The sequence below is a fragment of the Podarcis bocagei genome (assembly GCF_964188305.1).
Source record: "Podarcis bocagei genome assembly, chromosome: W".
Classification (NCBI taxonomy): domain Eukaryota; kingdom Metazoa; phylum Chordata; class Lepidosauria; order Squamata; family Lacertidae; genus Podarcis; species Podarcis bocagei.
In genome coordinates, this window is record NC_138131.1 from 43274197 (window position 1) to 43292372 (window position 18176).

Here is an 18176-nt window from a genome sequence, read left to right on the forward strand (position 1 = left end):
ATGAGGAACGGCTAAGGGAGCTGGGCATGTTTAGCCTGGAGAAGAGGAGGTTAAGGGGTGATATGATAGCCATGTTCAAATATATAAAAGGATGTCACATAGAGGAGGGAGAAAGGTTGTTTTCTGCTGCTCCAGAGAAGCGGACACGGAGTAATGGATCCAAACTACAAGAAAGAAGATTCCACCTAAACATTAGGAAGAACTTCCTGACAGTAAGAGCTGTTTGACAGTGGAATTTGCTGCCAAGGAGTGTGGTGGAGTCTCCTACTTTGGAGGTCTTTAAGCAGAGGCTTGACAACCATATGTCAGGAGTGCTCTGATGGTGTTTCCTGCTTGGAATCCAACATAGTTCCGGGCACTGGCTCTCCCCCCTCCCTATTTCCTCCTCGGAGTCGGATGAGAGACTGCTGATGAGCTCTTTAGGCTCTCTGTAATTGCCTCTCTCTCCCCCCTCGGCTCTTTGGCAGCTTCCAATTCCCTGACAGGCGGCTTCCAACAAAATCTTAAAATACAATAGTTCGTCAAACATTAAAAGCTTCCCTAAACTTAATGTTTTCCCTGGCTGGTATGTTGCATTGAATTTGATTGATAGCAATGGGCCTGGTGTGACATATTATCAAATAACATTGGACAACATTGCTTTTCACATATTTCTGTTCCCTCATTAAAATGGAAGCAAAGAACTAAAGGTAAAGGTAAAGGACTCCTGGATGGTTAAGTCTAATAAAATTTGACTATGGGGTGCTCATCTTCGTTTTTAGGCCTTCCACTGAAGGAACTCCATCCCTTCCCACTGTAGCCCTCGCAGGAGAGGATCCTCTCGGTGTTTATTGTGGGCTTTATCCTGCTGCATGGGTCCTCCTACCACCTCAAGAGGGCTCAGCTTTCACAATGGCAGAAGTGGCTCTTTTCAGGTGTAGCCTATCAGAAGGCAGAAGAGGCACATTTCCCAGATACACTCAGTAGAGGACCAGACCTCCTTGGACAGAGACCTTTTCCATGGCACAGGAGCGTCCTGGATAAAGCCTATTTGCACAGACATCTTTAACGCCTGCTTGGCCTTGTCAGTTAATAGCGCAGTTTACTTTGCTACTGTTTACTTTGCTAAGGAAGCCTGCCACTTAAAGAACTATGCCAAGGAAGCCAACGACAAACTGTTTGGTGTTGATGGGTCACTATTGGAGAGGTAGCTCAAAGCTTAGGTGGTGTACCCCCAGATTTTTGAAGAAAAATTCAGTGGTGCATCCCGGGGTATCAGCCCACGTGTAGTTCAGATTCTGCAGTTTGATTGCACCCACATGGCAGAAAATGCATCGTGCTCTGTGTCAGAGCTGGCCCACACCTCCTCGCAGGCATGTCTTAAGCTTTAAGACCATGGGCCTCCAACCATTTGGGGCCATATGACCAAGTAAGGCAACTGTCCAACTGCAGCAGCCCCATTTCCTTTGTAAAAGACGATGAGGAAACAAGAAGGTGAAGAAATAAGAAAGCACAGATTTTTGAAGAACAATTCAGTGGTGCATCCCGGGGTATCAGCCCATGTGTAGTTCAGAATCTGCAGTTTGATTGCACCCAAATGGCAAAAAATGCAGAGTGCTCTGTCTCGGAGCTGGAAAATCAATAAAAAATTTTGGAAACCCCCCAGAAAAATTGAAAATCTCATTTTCTTTAGGAAAACAAGGAGAACAGGGGATTAACCTCATGCTCTGAAAAGGCTGCAAAACAAAGATCATGCATAAATTGTGCCTAAGGAAGGTTCTAAACAGCTGAGGGGTGTAGGTTGGTCCTGCTGCTAGTACCCTTCTGGCTTTTAAGAGCTGCAAAACTGCCGCAACAACCGCAACAAACGAGGGTTGTTTAAAAGATAGGGAATATAGAATGCAAAATGGTTGACAATTCAGACTGCCTGCTCTGGTCCAGTCCTGTACTGACAGTACCTTCCCAGAGTATGATATTGTGATGTTTCCTACATCTCAGCCGTTCAAACAGTGGCTTGGGTGGGTGGCACCAGTCGCAGATAAAGTGCCTTTGCCCGTGCAAGTGGGAGTTGGCCCCCTTCACACCTTTTGGACTTGGGAGCTTTCAGTGTGTCATTGTCCGCCTAGTCATAGGAGGAAGGATGGAGGGAGTATTAAGGTTCTGCTTGCCCTCTGATGGTCAGATGACTTTCTGTTGAAATTTAGACTTTCAACCCACTTGAAATATACTCAGAGTCGCGAGTGGATTTCATGCTCTTTATTCAGCTCATGGTGGTGAGGAGGGAATGGAAGTCCCCTCAAAGTATCTGCTTTATATACATTATTTACACAATGGGCTGCACGTGATTGGCTAATTCCGGAATTCTCCTGTAGGCCAGTCAGGTTGTGGATTCACTTCTATCTGGAGCTGGATTGGGTGGCTCCTGCCAACCAATCATACTGCTGCATTGTTCTAGGACCAATCAGACTGCTGCATTTTGGAGCCTATTGTTCTAGGACCAATCAGACTGCTGCATTCTGAATCCTATTGTTCTAGGACCAATCAGACTGCTGCATTTTGGATCCTATTGTTCTAGGACCAATCAGACTGCTGCAGTTTGGATCCTATTCAACTCAGTACATAACCACAGTTCAAGAAGGACACTGACAAACTGGAACGTGTCCAGAGGAGGGCAACCAAAATGGTCAAAGGCCTGGAAACGATGCCTTATGAGGAACGGCTAAGGGAGCTGGGCATGTTTAGCCTGGAGAAGAGGAGGTTAAGGGGTGATATGATAGCCATGTTCAAATATATAAAAGGATGTCACATAGAGGAGGTAGAAAGGTTGTTTTCTGCTGCTCCAGAGAAGCGGACACGGGGCAATGGATCCAAACTATAAGAAAGACGATTCCACCTAAACATTAGGAAGAACTTCCTGACAGTAAGAGCTGTTTGACAGTGGAATTTGCTGCCAAGGAGTGTGGTGGAGTCTCCTACTTTGGAGGTCTTTAAGCAGAGGCTTGACAACCATATGTCAGGAGTGCTCTGATGGTGTTTCCTGCTTGGCAGGGGGTTGGACTCGATGGCCCTTGTTGTCTCTTCCAACTCTATGATTCTATGATTCTCTAACACCCCTCCCCTCTAAGTTCCAGTCCTGCCCGGGAGGTTGCATTCATAGTCCTCAAGGTACGCCGGCGGCCTACGTGTGCGTTGCGGCCTGGGGTGTTCCCTGGTCCGGGGTTCAGGTTCTGGCTTGTGTTCCAAGGATGCTGGCTGTGATGGGGCCGTTTGGTCTGGCGCAACCAGCTCGCTCAGTCGTGGTTCTGGTTCCGGTGTCCTTTCGGCCTCGCGTGTCCTCTCTGTATTTACTGATTCTGCCTCTCCTGCTGGCCCCTCCTGTTCTATGGGCCTCACTGCCCCACTGTTCCCTTGGGACTCCTCTGACCTGTCCTCCTCCTGGTTTTCTCCCGGGAATCGTCGCCGTATGTGGTCGCAGTGGCAGCGGCAGCATTGCCCCCCATCCGTTAGCACCTCGTACGACACGGGGCCAGCGACCCTGGTGACTGTGGCGGGTACCCATGCTGGGCCTGCCCCAAAATTCTTTGCGTACACTGGGTCCTGGGCCACGAAGGTCTGGGGGTTCCTGCCTTCCCCCACCACTACCTCATCCTGAGCTCTATCGGGGAGATGGCGGTCCAATCTGATTGCAAGGCGCCGACCCATTAGTAGTTCAGCGGGGCTCCGGCCAGTCGTTGAGCTGGGGGTGCTGTGCTGTGCTAGAAGGAATGTGGCAAGGCAGTACTCCCAGTCCCCTTGCGTCATGTGGTGAAGGGTGTCCTTGGTGGTCCGCACCATGCCTTCTGCTTGGCCATTGGTGGCAGGGTGGAACGGCGCCGAACGGATGTGGCGGATGGCGTTCTGCGCTGTGAAGGTTTGGCATTCTCCTGACGTAAATGTGGTCCCGTTGTCTGAGACGAGAGTGTCAGGGAGCCCGTGGGTTGCAAACAGCCCGCGTAGTACCCGGATGGCTGCGGACGTGGAAGTGGATGGTACCAGTGCGACTTCCAGCCATTTGGTGTAGGAGTCCACCACTATGAAGAACGTTTTCCCCTGAAAGGGGCCAGCGAAGTCCACATGCAGGCGTGACCATGGTGCTCGGGCGGACTCCCAGGACTGGACTGGGGCCCTTGGGGGATCTGGGTGGGATTCTTGGCAGGCCTGGCAGTGTTTGACCCAGGCCTCTATCTCTCCGTCGATCCCCGGCCACCACACATAACTCCTGGCAAGGGCCTTCAATCTCACTACCCCTGGGTGTGTCTCATGTAGGGCTCTGAGGACCCTTTTTCGTAGGGGCTGGGGAACAACGACCCTGCTTCCCCATAACAGGCACCCCTTGTAGGCCAACAGTTCATGTTTGTGGGTTGTGTAGCCGGCGAATTCTGGCCCAGGGCTGCTGCTGGGCCATCCCCTCCACACCCAGTCCAGGACCCGGGAGATGACCCTATCTTTCTTGGAGTGGTGTGCAACTTCTTGTGCCTGAATGGGGCGGTCGGGAAGTAGCTCCAGGCTCATAACCTCTTGTGCAGGTGCTGGGTCGGGGCCTGTTTCTGGTAGTGGTAGCCTGCTGAGGGCGTCCGCATGACCCATCGCCTTCCCAGGGCGGTGAATCAGTGCATACTGGTAGCTGGCAAGGAAAATTGACCACCTGAGGACGCGAGGAGACAGCACTTGGGGGGGTCTGATTTTCGGGGGCAAACAAGCCAAGCAACGGCTTGTGGTCAGTCACCACGGTAAAGGGCCGCCCGTACAAGAAATCATGGAATTTTTTTACTCCCTTCACGATTGCCAGACCCTCCTTGTCGATTTGTGCGTAGTTCCGCTCGGTTGCGTTGAGTGTCTGGGAAAAGTATGCCACCGGTACCTCTCTTCCATCCGGGAGTTGGTGTCCCAGGACAGCGCCGATGCCATAGGGCGAGGCGTCGCATGCTAGCACCACCGGCAGCCTCTCGTCGAAGTGTGCCAAGACCGCGTTTGAGACAAGCAAGTCCTTGACTGCCTGGAATGCGGCCTCCTGGCGCTGGCCCCACACCCAAGGGGCCCGCTTGTCCAGGAGTCTGTGTAGGGGCTCCGCTACCGCCGCCTTGTGGGGAAGGAAGGAATGGTAAAAGTTCAATAGTCCCAAGAAGGCCTGAAGTTCAGTCTTGCTCTTGGGCGCTGGGGCATCACAAATGGCCCATACCTTGTCCCCAGTTGGGTGGACCCCTTCTGCGTCCACCATAAATCCCAGAAAGTCCACCTGAGGTACTCCTAGTAGACATTTTTCCCGCTTCACCTTGAGACCCGCCGTCTGGAAACGCTGCAGAACGGTGCGGAGGCGGTCCTCAAACTCCTCTGGTGTGGGCCCAGCAATCAACACATCATCGAAGAAGGGGGTGACGCCAGGAATCCCTTTAAGGAGAGAGTCCATTAGATTCTGGAATATTCCTGATGCCACGCTGACACCGAATTGCAGCCGCTTTACCCTGAACGCTCCTCTGTGCATCACAGTCTGTGCCTCTGCTGTGGCAGCTGTTGATATGCTTGGGCCAAGTCCAGCTTGCCAAAAAAATTTGACCCAGCCAGGGTGGCAAGGACATGGCTGACCACTGGCACTGGGTATGCGTGGGTATGAGGTTTCAAGGCAAACGGGACCCGGCGGGCCTTGAGCCTGACAGGGCGTACTGCGTGGTCAAGCTGTAGAGCAATGGGGGGGCGTATACTATCCCAATTTCCCATCGAAACCCCCCGGAAATTCCTTGCATATGGCGTCCACGTCCACTTGAAGCCTGCAGACTTATCCAGTATCCTGCGAATCCCAACACTCCTCCTTAAGTCAAAGGCTTGAGACCCAATAATTCTCTTAAGTCTCAAAATTTAGGAGCATCCAAACATGGGGTGTGCTGAAATTGCATGACCCCAGGGAATTTTGAGGGGGACCCTTCAACATTTTGGGGGCCCTCAGCCCATGTCCCACTAGACAGCATGAGCACAACATGGGGTGTGCTGAAATTGCATGACCCCAGGGAATTTTGAGGGGGACCCTTCAACATTTTGGGGGCCCTCAGCCCATGTCCCCCTAGACGGCATGAGCACAACATGGGGTGTGCTGAAATTGCATAACCCCAGGGAATTTTGAGGGGAGCCCTTCAACATTTTGGGACCCCTCAGCCCATGCCCCCCTAGATGGCACAAGAACACCATGTGGTGTGCTGAAATTGCATGACATGACCCTAGGGAATTTTGAGGGGGACCCTTCAACATTTTGGGGGCCCTCAGCCCATGTCCCCCTAGACGGCATGAGCACAACATGGGGTGTGCTGAAATTGCATGACCCCAGGGAATTTTGGGGGGCGCTTCAACATTTTGGGACCCCTCAGCCAATGCCCCCCTAGATGGCACACGAACACCATGTGGTGTGCTGAAACTGCATGACCACAGGAAATTTGAGGGGGCCCTTCAACATATTGGGGGCCCTCAGCCCATGTCCCCTTAGATGGCATGTGCTGACATCACACCGCTCCAGGGCATTTTGAGGGGGGCACCCCCTTGAAAATTTGGAGTCCTTGGCCTCCCCATCCTGTATATGTCACAAGCACACCATGGGGGTGTGCTGACATTGTGTGATCCCAGGGAATTTTGAGGGGGCCCACGCCTATTGAAAATTTTGGGAGTACCTTGATCCCCTAGATATCTCAAGCACACCATAGGGAGTGTTAAAGTCTCACTGTCCCAGGGAATTTTGAAGGGGCCCACCCCTTCTTTAAAATTTCGGGGGTCCTCAGTCCTTTGCCACTATAGGCTGTGCAGTCATGCCACAGGGTGTGCTGATGTCAGGCGTCTGGATTTCCCTCTTGCATAGATGCTGTATTGGGTCCCTGGACAGCAGGTGGAGGATATCTGCAGGATTAGGAGCAACCGAGGAAAGACACAGTTGTTGAAAATTAGGCTTCGGGGTACTTACAGAGGAGAAGGAAGGGGTGAGGCATACAGAACTTGGCTGGGAGTGGGATTTGTGGGGCTGGCAGGGTGAGGTTTGGGGCTGGGGCTGGGGCTGGGGCTGCAGCAAGAAACTGCTAGGGTGTTTTCCTTGGGGGAACAGTTTGCGACAGAACACTGGGGAAAGAGTTTGTGGTGTAAAAATCCTTTTTTAAAAAAGTTTGTATTTATTGATTGATACTTATTCTAAGACAGACAGAAATAATATTCATTATAAATATATATTTTATAATATACTGAGTTAAAACAGCTACTTAAGCTAAGAAAGAGCAGAAAGAAAGTCAGAAGGAAGAAAATACAAGAAAAAGAGAAAACAAAAGTAGAAGACAAAGGGAAAGAAAGAAAACAACTAAAGGGAGAGACTAGAATAAAAGGACTTCTGGGTCTCAGTAGCTACGTATGATACTGGTTTATAGAAAATAGAATGTTAAAGAGAGTATTTTTTTTTCATTCTTCAAATTCAGATACTGCAAGTTCATTTTCTCTTTCACACAAAAGGTCCATAGGAAACTTCCAATCCTTAACAAATGCTAGTAATGATTTTTCTCTAATTAAACATGTTAGCTTAGCCATCTAAGGCAATGTGGGGTAAAACTCCTGTGGTTGTAGATATTTTTATTTTATTTTTTGCAGCAAGGGGAGGGCTGGGAGCAAGGTCATTGAGGCTTTTCCCAGTCCATGAAATTCAGAAGCATTATAAACAAACATTACAATTCAACTTTAGCTTAAACACATTCCTACTTTCATCTCGGGTTTCCCCCACCTTAAAAAAGAAAGAAAAAAAGCTTTCAGACTACCCAAAGAGGATTAGCAATGAGATTGTAAACTTGAGGACGGGAACTATCCTTTTTGTTTGTGTGGGGGGGAAATTATTTACTTAGACATAATATTTGTACCTACTTAACATTTGGTTTATCAGTTTTCCTACTACATAAAAACCAAATATTAATACAACTTTTATAGTAGCAAAAAGCAAAGGCAGCTTTGCATAGCCTATTGCGTTTAGGCATTATTCAACCTTAAGCTTTAGGCCCGGACCCAAAATTTCAAAGCCAATGTTTCCAAAAGATTGTGCTGTTTTAATATTAAGTGTGAAAACATTTAAATAATCGTCACTTACAGTTCCCATAGTTGTTTGCTAATAGCAATGGAGAATCTGTGACTCTTTTGGATGCTATTGGGACTCCAGCTGGAAGAGAAGCTGGAAAAGGAATACCGTATTTTTCGCTCTATAACACGCACCAGACCATAACACGCACGTAGTTTTTAGAGGAGGAAAACAAGAAAAAAAATATTCTAAATGAAACAGTGGATGTATGATTTTTGTGGTTCATGCTGTGGCCACAGACATGTGATCTGACAGTGAGTTTGGAGTAGCCCATTGCAAAAATCCTGAGGATCCATGTGGATCCATGCTTTGTAACCATGTTTTTGCACCACTGCGACCCTAGGCAACAGTGGGTGCGTGATTTTTTGGGTGCAGGCTGTAGCCATGGACATGCTATGTTATCTGATGGTGAACTTGGGGTGACCCAATGCAAAAATCCTGAGGATCCATGTGGATCCGTGCTTTGTAACCACGTTTTTGCACCATTGCAGCCCCAGGCAACAGTGGGTGCGCGATTCTTTTGGTACAGACTGTAGCCATGGACATGTAATGTGATCTGATGGTGAATTTGGGGTGACCCAGTGCAAAAATCCTGAGGATCCATGTGGATCCGTGCTTTGTCACCACGTTTTAAATGGGGTGGGAAGGAAAAACACAGAAGGGACAAGGAGCACAAGAGGGGTGTGCGGAGAAGCAGCTGGCTAAGAATGCAGGAGAGGGGGTTTAACGGGGTGGGGGGGGGGGAAAGGAAAGCAAAAGTCCCCCCCCAAGCCAGCCCCCCCCCTCTCTCTCCCACCTGCATGTTTTTCGGCTGCCTGCGAGTCCCTAGAGCACGGAGAGGTGGTGGGCTGGAGCCTGCACGCAGTGTGACTAGGAAAGAATTAGAAGGAAGGACTCGATCCTTTCCTTAACCCTCTGCTTGCCAGGAGGGCAGGGGATTCCCTTCTCTTTGTTGAGTTTGAGCAAACGCAGCAACAGAAGCAGGTGGGCAGTAGGACCCTGAGGCAGAATGCAGGAAAGCAGCAGCTTCCGCCTTCCCTCCGCCCGCCCGATCTTATTTTTGCCTGATTTTTGCCTATTTTTGCCCCTGCGCTCCGGCGAGTCAGCTCCAGGGACCACACATTCGCTCAATAACACGCACAGACATTTCCCCTTACTTTTTAGGAGAAAAAATCTGCGTGTTATAGAGCGAAATTTACGGTAGCTGGGGAAAGACACAGCTGTTGATAATGAGGCTTCAGCGTTCTTAGAGGAGAAAGGGGCGAGGCAGAAAGGCTTTTGATTTTCTTTCACCCATAGAAGCCCAGCTAATACATTTATATATATTAGAAAATTTCAGTACTTCCTAATCCATGAAATTCAGAAGCTTTATAACGAAACATCGCAGTACACCTTTAGCTTAAACACATTCCTGCTTTTCTCTCTGGTACTGAATGTGGGAAACACCCTATGTGCTTTACAGGCATTTCACACAACCTTGCCATTACTTGATAAGTGTAATTGCGTGTCAAGGTCCCCAAGCCACCCCTCAAATAACTCACAACACACACATAATTTTTGTTTAAGGTTTTTGGCATAATTTTGGCCACAACTTTATTAACATACATGATTGTTAGTGGTTGCTTAGGCATTGGTTAAGACTATCTTTTTTTTTTAATATAAAATATTTTATTAAGTTTTAAAACACACAATAAAGAGTAAACACACAAAATCCCCTCACCAAACAGAATAACAAACAAAACACCAAATGCAAGAACACCAACAAACACTATAGATAGAAAAAAGAAAAAAGAAAAAGAAAAACATAACTATTCAAAAACTTTTTTATATAACTAACTGGACTTCCTCACATCTCCCTTACCCTGCGTTCTTTATAATAGAAAATACCAGCAAATTGTTACCTTATTTCATATCTTATTTTGTACTTTTCAAACGTTATATTTTTAATTTTAAAGTAGTTTTTGTCAGTTATTTGTACCTTAAATTAAACATTGTATTACTTTAAACTTCGACCTTATCTTGCTTATAACTTAGTTTCTATATCTCACAATCAAATTACTGGAGCCATATTTTTCTAGACCATGCAATTTCTTAACATTCATATAACTTATATTGTTTTTGTAAGTAGTCTTTAAATTTTTTCCAGTCCTCTTCCGTTGTTTCTTCTCCCAACTCCCGGATTCTGCCAGTCATTTCAGCCAGTTCCATATAGTCCATCAGTTGCGTCTGCCACTCTTCCAGTGTGGGCAAATCTTGTGCCTTCCAATGTTTTGCAATAAGTATTCTTGCTGCTGTAGTCGCGTACATAAAAAAGGTTCTGTCCTTTTTTAGCACTTTCTGGCCGACTATGTCCAAAAGGAAGGCCTCTGGTTTCCTGGTAAAGGTATATTTAAATACCTTTTTTAGCTCATTGTAGATCATTTCCCAGAAGGCCTTCACTTTTGGACAAGTCCACCAGAGGTGAAAAAATGTCCCTTCAGCCTCCTTACATTTCCAGCATTTATTATCAGACAGGTGATATATCTTTGCAAGCTTGACTGGGGTCATGTACCACCTATATATCATTTTCATAATGTTTTCCTTCAAGGCATTACATGCCGTGAATTTCATTCCGGTGGTCCATAACCTTTCCCAGTCCTCAAACATAATGTTATGCCCAATATCCTGTGCCCATTTTATCACGGCTGATTTGACTGTCTCATCCTGAGTGTTCCATTTAAGCAGCAAGTTATACATTCTTGAAAGTACCTTAGTCTTTGGTTCTAACAATTCTGTCTCTAACTTCGATTTTTCCACCTGGAATCCTATATTTTTATCCAATTTAAATACCTCTTGAATATGAGCGTAGTGTAACCTTATTCTTTAATTTTTCCAAACTCTGCAACCTCCAATTATCTCCGATTTTTTCTATTATTTCCCAATATTTCGGCCAACCGGCCTCCATATTGAGTCTTTTTCGGGCCTTCGCCTCCATTGGTGATAACCATTCTCGGGGTCTTGTTTTCTAATAAGTCTTTATATTTTGTCCAGACAATAAATATTGCTTTTCTGACAATATGGTTTTTGAATCCTTTGTGAACCTTTACCTTGTCGTACCACAAATATGCATGCCATCCAAAAGCATTATTAAACCCTTCCAGATCTAGGACATCAGTGTTCTCTAACAGTAACCAATCCTTCATCCAGCAGAAGGCTGCGGCTTCATAATATAACCTTAAGTCCGGCAGGGCAAATCCCCCTCTTTCCTTTGCATCAGTTAAAATCTTAAATTTTATTCTGGGCTTTTTGCCCTGCCAGACAAACTTAGAAATATCTTTCTGCCACTTTCCAAAACACTCCACTCTGTCCACAATCTGTAGGGTTTGAAACAAAAACAACATCTTTGGCAATACATTCATCTTTATAGCTGCAATTCGACCCAACAAGGAAAGTTTCAATCTTGACCAAGTTTCTAGATCCTTTTTAATTTCTAGCCAACATTTATCATAATTGTCTTTAAATAAGTTCAGGTTTTTAGCAGTCAAATTTACCCCTAGGTATTTCACCTTCTTTATAATTTTTAGGTCTGTCTCTTTCTGAAACCTTTCTGATTCCTCAGTTGTCAATTTTTTCCCCAAAACCTTGGTTTTTTGCTTGTTCAGTTTAAACCCCGCCACACGACCAAACTCATGAATTAATTCTAAAACTCTTTTCGTGCTAGATTCTGGCTCCTGTAATGTTAAAACCAAGTCATCTGCAAAAGCTTTCAGTTTGTATTGTTTCACTCCGACCTGTATTCCTTGCACCAACCGGTCCTCCCTAATCATGTTCAAAAACACCTCCAGGACTGAGATAAATAACAAAGGGGATATGGGGCAACCTTGTCGTGTTCCTTTTTCAATTTTAAACTCTTCTGTCACCACATTGTTAACTATCAGTTTAGCTTTTTGCTCTGAGTAAATTGCCTCTGTTCCATTTTCAAACCCCCGTCCCACTCCCATCCCTTCAAGGTTTTTCTTCATGAATTTCCAAGAAATGTTGTCAAAGGCCTTCTCTGCATCAATAAAAATTAGCACTGCTTTTGTATTTATGTTGGTTTGCAAAAGTTCCAAAATGTCAATAATGTTCCTAGTGTTATCAAACAAATGTCTACCTGGGAGAAAGCCTGCCTGGTCTTTATGAATTACTTCATTTAACACTTTTTTGAGTCTATTTGCCAAGATATCTGCAAAAATTTTGTAATCCACATTTAGGAGTGAGATGGGACGGTAGTTCTTAAGTTGAGTCTTTTCCGTTTCCAATTTAGGTATCAATGTGATGAAAGCTTCTTTCCACGATTCCGGCGCCTTCTTCCCCTCCATGATCTGATTACAAACCTCCAATAGTGGTTGTATCAAAAAATCTTTCAATGTTTTATAATACTTGGAGGTAAGACCATCTGGCCCTGGAGATTTGCCTAGTTGCATATTCTGAATGGCACCCTCAATTTCATGTTGTGTTATCTTATAGTTCAGGATTGTTCTCTTTTCCTGAGATAATTTCGGTAACCCATTAATTTTTATGAATTGGTCTATCTCCGTCTCATTTTGCGGCCCTTGCGTATAAAGGTGTTTGAAGTATCTCTGGAAGCACTTTCTAATTTCCTCTGGTTTTTGGATATTTCTCCCTTCAATCTCTAGGTTTGTAACCGTATTCAATTTTTGTCTCTTCTTCAACTGCCATGCTAGCAGTTTCCCACACTTATTCGCTGATTCAAATGATTTTTGTTTCATTTGTTTAATTTTCCACTCAACTTCTTGATTTATCAATTTAGCATATTGTGCTTGGTGGAATTTGATTTCTCTCAGAACCTCCTGTGATTTTGGTTTTGATCTCAATTTTTTCTCACCATCTCTTATCTTCTCTAAGATCTTATCCTTTTTTTCATTCCAAAGTCTTTTCTTTATCGTGTTCTGTTGTATCAAAAACCCTCTCATAACAGCTTTACTTGCGTCCCAGATTACTCTTTTTTCCACCGTGGTATTCAAATTTATTTCAAAGTAGTCTTTCAAAGTTTTTTGGGCCTTCTTCACAATCTCCTGATCTCTTAATAGGGTGTCATTCATTTTCCATCTGAAGGAACCGATTGGAGTAAGTCTCATTTCCACTTTCATAGCGTTATGGTCGGAGCAGGTTTTGGGACAGATTTCCACTTTTCTGGTCTTAGGTGCCAGCCCTCTAGTTATCCATATTTGGTCGATTCTTGTCCAAGACAGATGGGCTTCAGAAAAGAATGTTCCTTCTTTACCTAGGGGGTTCTTTGTCCTCCAAATGTCAATCAAGTCCATATTGTCAATTAGTTCAAAAAAGGTTTTAGGTAGTCTGCCGTCTTTTGTTAAGTTTTGATTTTGTGACTTGTCCATATTTGTGGAGACCACCCCATTCATAACTCCCATCATAATGATGTTGGTATAGTCCAAATAGTCCAGCATTGTCTCATGCAGTTTCTTATAGAATTCTGATTTCCCCTCATTCGGTGCATAGATTCCTAAAATTAAAAACATTTCTCCTTGAGTCTGTATCTCAATAGCCAAAATTCTTCCTTGCTCATCTTTAAATAAAAATTTTGGTGACAGGCTCTCCTTTGCATAAATCACCACTCCTCTTTTCTTAACTCTCTCCGATGAGATAAATTCTTGGCCTAATCTTTTATTGATTAACACTTTCCTATGGAGCCTAGTCACATGCGTTTCCTGCAAGCAAATAATGTCCAATTGTTCTTTTTGCAATATGTGAAATATTCTTCTTCTTTTTTCCGGGGAATTCCCGCCATTAATGTTCCAACTAAGAAGCTGCAGAGTCATCCTGGATCAATCTGTTATTCCTTTGGTGGTGGCGTCTCTTCCTTTGAATCCTCTGGTCCCGAGGGTGCAGGTGTAGGTGCAGGTACCGGCGGAGGTGGTGGCCAGGATGCTATTGCTCCTTTCTGAAGGTCCTCTTTGTGGTCGTTCAAAAACTTTTGTTGGTCTTCTGCTGTCTTAATTTTAACTTTCTTTCCTTTGAAGTTGAAGGATAATCCTTGAGGAAATTCCCACCTAAAGGGAATTGAGTTGCCTTTCAGTAGTTTTGTTAATTCCGTATATGTAGCTCTAAGGTCCAAGAGTTGTTTCAGAATATCTTTGTAAGTTTCTGCTCTGTTGCCTTGAATGTCAAGTGATTTTCCAAAATGAAGGCCTAGTATTTTATCTCTCTCTTGCTTGGATCTCAAAATGATCAAACAGTCTCTGGATCTGTCCTTCCTCACCACTCTTCCCAATCTAAAAGCACTTACAATTTTAAAATCCTTATCTTCTTCTATCCCCCAGAACTTTGAGAATTCCGATGTCAAATAGCCGATCAAATCTCCCTGTTCAAGTTCTGGGATTGCTCTCAATCTAAGGTTGTTTTCCCTATTTCTCAGTTCAACCATAGACAGGTAGGCCTGCTGTTCACCAATCTGTTTGTGCAAGGGCTTTACCTCCACCTTTATTGCCTCAAGCTTCTGATTGGCTTCCACGGCTTTTTGGTTAGCTTCCTCAGCCAATTTGCGATTTTCTGCAGTTGCTTCCTGGAGATTCCCAATTGCTTGTGTATGTTGAGCAACTTGGTCAGTCAGTTTGCTTATAGTGGCTGTGGCTTGGTCAATTTTGGACGAATGCTCATCCGCCTTCTTATTTAAAATTTCCAATTGTCCCAAAATTTGTTCTAAGACTGCTGCAGATCCTCCTGAAGCCATATCCTCTAATGGTGTTTGCTCAGCTACCCCTTCTTGTGTCCCTAAAACAGCTGGGACAGATGATCTGCGTGGCGGAGAAGTCAAGGTTGTTTGTACCAGTTGTTTAGCTTTCGTTTTAGCCAATCTTGCTTTCCCTGTGCCACTCATTCCAATCCTGTCTACGTGCGGCATTGGTTAAGACTATCTGTCCCCCCCCCGCCCCCCGCCTGGGGACAGAACTTACTTCCGGATTCCACCGAAAGCCAGTAAGGGAAAACAATATTGGGGAGAAATGGAGCTGAGCGACAGGCCCTCACTTCTCCCCGCATGCTCCCTAGGGCTTGCCGGTCCTAGCCCCATTCCAGGGATTCGGACGAAAACATGGCAAGCCCCTGGGTTCCTTTAACGGAATTCCCTTTCCGCAGCAGCGTTGGAGGGGCAGGCCCAGCCAATCCTTGCCCCTGTTCCAAACAATTTGATAACCAATGCCTAACCGCAACTTACAAGTTGTGACGATTTGCAGTAGGCAAAAAACAAATCAGCCAGATGGACAAAATTCCTACCAGTCCCCTGCCACAACAGCAGATGACCCCATGACAGGCATAGCAAGGTCGACGCAGAAAACCCTTAAATTTAGGGCGGGCGGGCGGGTGTTCCGATGCACGCAGCAAAGAGAAAGTTTCCAAGCTGCGTGCACAGAGTATAAAGCATTAGATCCCTCCCACCAAATTGCAACACATAAATTGCCCCAGCAACTCAACCAACTAATCATTGCCACAGGCCAACTTTTCAATCATGCCTGGCAACCAAGGAGGGGGTGTGTGTGGCCTGATAGACCCCACCGCAACCAGCGCTCTCCATTAAGGAGAACACTCTTTGTCACATGAAAGTGGTGGGGCGTGGGTGAGAAGGCAAAACCTGTTTACATCCCAGGGGAAAGAAATGACTTGGGTATCAATCACCCATTTTCTGACTTCCTTCTACACTTGACCAGATGTACCCTCTTCGGCTGTGTCTGTCTTTCCAACCAGGGAAATGTTAATGCAATTTGGACTGTAAACAGAGTCAGGTACAGCTGTCCCCATGATCATAGCTGGAAGAAAATTACATCTGTGTCCACAGAAATGCCTGCCAGTGTTTCAGTCAGTAGTTCAGTTCATGCTTACATGCCCACATGTGATTTCAGCTGAAGTCTGCTTATGTGCGAGGGAAATCAAGCAGGCAAACATTTGGCAGCAACTCGCCATGCACTCGTAATGTACAGTACTTCCAGTCTGTAGGATGGTTCAGTTAAGAGAGATGTGATGTTTCGTTTCTCTGTGCCAAGTAACTGCAGCATCACAAGCAAGTTCCCCCAGAGGTTGCAAAACTTGACACACAGATTCCATAAGCCCCTCTGCTTCTCAAAAGGCTAAACTGTGCTCTCGCCTCTTTTTTTGGCTCATTGTTAGTGCCCTCGCGTATGCATCTTGCTTTGTTGGGTTGCCAGGCTCCATAGAATCAGAGAGTTGGAAGAGACCACAAGGGCCATCGAGTCCAACCCCCTGCCAAGCAGGAAACACCATGAGAGCACTCCTGACATATGGTTGTCAAGCCTCTGCTTAAAGGACCTCCAAAGAAGGATGTGGATGGCATAATGACCCGCAGAGAATCTTGTGGTAGATAATGAGGTATGAAAAACAATAAATCACATTTTCTGCTACATTGTTAAGCATCAGGTCACCACTAGATCTTGACAATTTCCTGCAATGATCGGTGCTTAGAAGGCCTATGATTCAGTTCCAGGAGATATTGGTGACAGGCGCTGTAAGGCAAATACTGCTTCAGCCTACCAAGAAATTCCTCTTGAAAGAAATGTGTCTCTCACCTGAGGGATAATTACCTCCTGTACCTGGAAATGCTTCATTTCAAATTACTGTGGACTTGACTGTTCACATAATTTCACTCTCTGTGCTTATGTGCACATTCCACATGTACTAATCCAGGGATTCAAAGGTGAAAAGTAGGTGAATAGGTAAGCAGTGGCGGCGGTGGGGGGAGAATGGTGGGGCCAGAATGCACAAACTTTTCAAGGCTAACTTGACTGAAGCTGCATAGGCAGACCAAGCAGCTACTCACAGGCAGGAGAAGGGATGGCGGGCACAATTCAAGAGGCAGCTGCTATTCTGTAATCAGCTTTTTGCCAAATTGCAGTCAAATTCCTCGGATGTGACCCAGGCGTGTCCATCCACGTCCATCGCATGTCCTACTTGGCTACCTACATCCCATGCCTCCTGTGGCTGCTCAAGACGGCCACTTGCAGTCCCATAACAACCCAGCGGTGGCCAGTGGCGGCCCCTTCGGTATCGGAGGGACTGATCCCCCTGCCTAGAAATATTGAGGGGGCTGAAGCCCCATATACCCGTTACCCCTGCTTTCTTGTATCTTTTGGTTTAGAAAGGGGTCCTTACTGTCACAGTTGCTTCTCTCATAGGAGATAGATGGTGAAGACTCCACCTGTTCTGATTCTCTCATGTCCCACTCGGCTACCTATGGTGTGTGCCTCCTGCAGCTGTAGGTGACTGTCATTTGCAGCCCCATAACTACAACCTGGCGATGGGGGATAGTGGGGGGGGGGGTGGGCTGAGCCCCCATGGCCAGGATTTAATCCAGCTGGGAATGGATTTAATAATCTTGTGTTTTCCGAGAATGCATGTAGCTGCCCCACCAGTTTGCCTGAGATGGGTGGGAGGCGTTATTAACATTCCAAATTCTCCTTCATCTTTCACTCACTGGCCCATCTGTGTGGTCAAATTACTCAATGTGACCTAGATGTGTTCATCCACACCTGTCGTACGTCCCGCTCAGGTACCTACGCCCGGCGCCAAATGAATTGTTTGGTCCCATAGGCTGCATTAAGATGGGGTGAAAAACTAAGGATTTTGCTCTAGTTTGAGTTGCCAATCATTCTGGTTCCTTCGTCTTGGTTAAAAGTTGTTTATTTGTTTGGAAACCTGTTATGATACCCTGCAGAATGCAAATGGATTAAATCAAATTTCCCCCCTCCCCTCTCCTCTCCTCCATCTTCGCCTCCCCTGCCAGGCGTGGCCATTCATATTTCTCGCATGTCCCTCGTGGCTAACAGGGCCCTTGGCCTCCCACGGCTGCTGGGGACAGTCATTTGTGGCCACAGCAACAGCCTGGTGGTGGGGGATGGCGGTCCCCTCAATACTGGGGGGACTGAGCACCCTTCCTAGAAATATTGAGGGGGCTAAAGCCCTGGGTATCTACGAGGTCTGCCCTGCCTTGTACCTGCAGTCAGTCATTCCGGCCAACTGAGGCAACAAGTCCTCAGTAGAGAATCAGCTCTGCTGGGATCATTAG

General features: G+C 46.1%; 1 pseudogene across 1 annotated transcript in view; it reads left to right on the forward strand.

Annotated features, from left to right (window-relative positions):
* Window positions 1-319: 319 nt before the first annotated feature.
* LOC308578087 (protein CIMAP1C-like) overlaps window positions 320-18176 on the forward strand; it is a 76762-nt pseudogene continuing 58905 nt past the window's right edge. The window contains exon 1 of the transcript in view: window positions 320-331. The product of the transcript in view is annotated as a protein CIMAP1C-like (transcript). The remainder of the gene's footprint in view (window positions 332-18176) is intronic.